This window comes from Micromesistius poutassou (genome assembly GCF_964030765.1).
Source record: "Micromesistius poutassou genome assembly, chromosome: 22".
Lineage (NCBI taxonomy): Eukaryota > Metazoa > Chordata > Actinopteri > Gadiformes > Gadidae > Micromesistius > Micromesistius poutassou.
Window position 1 is genome coordinate 1,511,704 of NC_140292.1, and position 3,936 is coordinate 1,515,639.

The following is a 3,936-nucleotide window of genomic DNA, read 5'->3' on the forward strand; positions in this document are numbered from 1 at the left end:
GCGCGGCCGCACCGTGCACGCTCCTGACGGGTTCATCAGGAGCGTGCATGTCCCCAGAGTGCACGGCCGCACCGTGCACACTCCTGACGGGTGCATCAAGAGCGTGCACGGCCCCGTAGTGCACGTGAGACTCTGGAAGCGGTGAGGTGATGGCGTTTGAGGCGGTGCCAAAGCATTCTTGGAAGGAGGATGAAGAGGAGGAGGAGGATGACGACGACGAAGAAGAGAGGGAGGAACAAAGAGATAAGAGTGGATGGGATAGACAGAAAAGGAGGAGGAGGTGGAGGAGGAGGAGGAGGAAGAGACATGGTGGAGAAAGTTCTCATGGGGAGAGGTCTGCAGTAAAGAGATGGAGTTGGAGAGAGTTGAATGTATGATAGATTGTGTCAGTGTGTGTAATGGTTCTTCTGCTCAACAATAGTGTGTGGGTGTGTGTGTGTGTGTGTGTATAGACACACACCATAACGGAACAGAGAGGAGATTTAAACACCAGGCGAGTGGCTGGTTTTCCTATTAGCTCCCGACTGTCAGACGGGAATAAAAAACAAACCTGCATTCCATCAGAGTGGGGGAGACGATCTGGCGTTCCGCTGCACTGCCCAGAGGGGGCGGAGCTTAATCTGAAACGTTCGCGTGCATGCTAGCTAGCTAGCGCGGCGGCCCTCGCAGCAAGGAAACACAGACACTCTGTGCAGGCTCGTTAGCACGTCACCCACTAACGAGGAAAGTTGTACGTAAACAGTGAAGTTCACACACAGTTCCGTCCCCCCACCCACACACACACACACACACACACACTTCTCCCCCACTCACACACACACACAGTACAGACGAATAAGCAGGCCGTGTGTTTGAGGACTTCTGAAAACTCATAAGGTACAGTCTGCTGGCTCATTCTGGAAGGTTCCATCCCCAGATTACAGGGTGTCATACTGATGGTGTCACTCTCTGTCTGTGTCACTGTGTGTGTGTCTGTCTCACTATTTGTCTGTCTGTCTGTCTGTCACCAACCTATACTTGACAGCAACACGCACGCACGCACGCACGCACGCACGCACGCACGCACGCACGCATGCACACACACACACACACACACACACACTACCCATCGGTCAGCAGGTAGACAGAATCCCTGCTGTCTCCGGCTGGAACAGAGCCAGTGGGGAACAACGAGAGAGGGGATTAATGGAGCCCGAGACGTTCTAGACGGAACAGAAGTCCTGTTTTTATACTGCAGGAAATACCAGCGTTATCCACACACACACACACGCACACACACACACACACACACACGTGCATGCACACACACTGTGACGACCCCCTGCACCCCCCTTTGAGTCGTAGCTGCCACTACAAGGGCCGGGCTTGGCCTCAGTCCTAATGACTGCATTGACCCCACCTGAGTGGGAGAGCTGAGCCTTATATAAGCAGTGTGCACCCTCCTTCAAGGGGGCAGCCCTTTCGGTGGATGCAGGCACTCTACTGCTTTACTCGTTCACATTTATTTTGTTTCATTTAACCTTTATTTATCCAGGTGAGTCCCATTGAGACCTTTAGCCTCTTTTACAAGGGAGCCCTGACATACAGACATATGTCAGACACATTTGGACTTTGCTTAATCTAATTCTTTCCCCACATCTCCTTGCAGGTAAACCGATTGTCCCGAGACATTTGTTTCGCCTTGTTTGTATTATTTCAAATAAATTACCTGAATTTGGTTTGACTCCCTTATTATGTGATGGTGTACGGGTCCATCATTACCACACACACACACACACACACATACACGCATTCACACACTCACAAGCACACACACACATACACACACACACGCACAGGCCTGTGCACGCATGCACACAAATGTATTCTGTTCTGTGAGCAGAATCTGTCGACAACCATTTAATTGACCGGACGATTTGAATTGAATTACATGCATGAATCTTATTTAATAAATATTCAAGTTATAATATTTGTATCTACAGTCCTCCATTTTGCGTGACAGAGGTTTTGAATGCAGTGTGTAATGGACACTAAGACATGGTTTGAATAACTTCATTATAACTAATTATTACTACATCACCGACTCCAACACCCTGATGGAATAGAGCAGAAAAGAGTGGAACTTTGTTCTCCGCTGTCAGTCCCGGTTTCTCAGATGCTGGCAGGCTGGGCGGGTCCAGAACACAAGACCTCATGTATCAGGTTCAGAGCTCACTCTAACTAGGACTCTGCACGCACGTATCTCCACCACAGCATCCTGCCTCTTCCCCTCTCCTCCTCTCCTCCTCTCCCCCTTTCTCCTCTTCACTTCTTTCTAGACTCCCCTCCTCTCTTGTCCTCTCCCCTCATCACCGCTCCACCCCTCTCCCTTCCCTCCCCTCTGCTCCCCAAATCGACTCCTCCCCTCTCTGTCCTCCTGTCATCACCTCTCCTCTCTCCTCTCTCCTCCCTTCCTCTGCTTCCCCTCTCCTCCCTCTCTCTACTGCCCTCCTCTCCTTCCTCCTGTCAGCACCTTCCCTCTCCTCTACACTCCACCTCCCCACTCATCACCCCACCTCTCCCCTCCTCTCCTCTCCTGGTCCCCCCCCCTCTCCCCCCTCTCTCTCCCCTTCTCCCCTTCTTCCACCTCTCCCCTTCTCCCCCCTCCTCTCCTCTCCAGCCTCCTCCCCTCTTCTCCCCTCCTCCCACCTCTCCCCTCCTCTCCTCTCCCCTCCCCTCCCCTCTTCTCCCCTCCTCCCACCTATCCCCTCCTCTCCCCTCCCCTCCCCCCTCCTCCCCTCTTCTTCCCTCCTCCCACCTCTCCCCATCCCCCCCCCCCCTCTCCCCCCCAGCTCCTCTCTAAAGTCCTCTGCTACAGGACTGTGAAGGAGGGCATTGTTGTCCAGGTATTTTGGCAGGTCACTATCTCCTGAAACCACAGACCAGCAGTGCGGCCCGCTGCCGCGCCTCAGCGCCGCCCAAAGAGGGGCTCTGGTGTTGAGAGGTGCATGCTGGGTACAGCCGCCCGCGAGAGAAGAGAGAGGGCCGGGCTGGGAGCTCCGGCCCGGTGTTATCAGATCACTCGTGTTTTCCTAGACCTGCCAAGCCATTACTCAACTGATATGCACCTGAAACGCCTTTGTGGTTGTGTTTGTGTGTGTGTACATACACATTCGCAACCAGAACGCAAACACTGGTGGGTGAAACTGCATCCTAGTGCAGGGACGGGTGTTGGGAACTCTTTGTGTGAGTGCCCTGCTGATAAACAACAAGCGATACGTACTTCCGCCTCTGGTCGGACAAGTGGCACGGGGAGACGCTGGACAAATAATCAAAGAGAAACCAGTGTGTAATCAGTCGGTGATGAGAACGTGTCAGAGCCAGATAACGACGGATGGAGAACCCAGAAGAGGCCGGAGCAGTCCTCTCCTGCTCCCACACCGAGCGCCTTCCTGGTTCTGGGAATAGGAGGACGTGGTTGTGGAGGTGGTGGTGGTTGTGGAGGTGGTGGTGGAGGTGGTTGTGGTTGTGGAGGTGGTGGTGGTTGTGGTTGTGGAGGTGGTGGTGGTTGTGGAGGTGGAGGTGGTGGTGGTTGTGGTTGTGGAGGTGGTGGTGGTTGTGGTTGTGGAAGTGGTGGTGGAGGTGGATGTGGTGGTGGAGGTGGTGGTGGAGGTGGTTGTGGTGGTGGTGGATGTAGTGGTGATGGTGGAGGTGGTTGTGGAGGTGGAGGTAGTTGTGGTGGTGGTGGACGTGGTGGTGGTGGAGGTGGATGTGATTGTGGTGGTGGAGGTGGTGGTGGTGGTGGTGGTGGTAGAGGTGGAGGTGGGGGAGGCGAAACTATGGCCCTCTCAACTTAACGAGTAGCGACCGAGTCAAGGATAGCACAGGGTCAAAGGTCAGGACCACCGATGAAAGAACAAAGTCACTGTGTGTGTGTGTGTGTGCGCATGTGCGTGT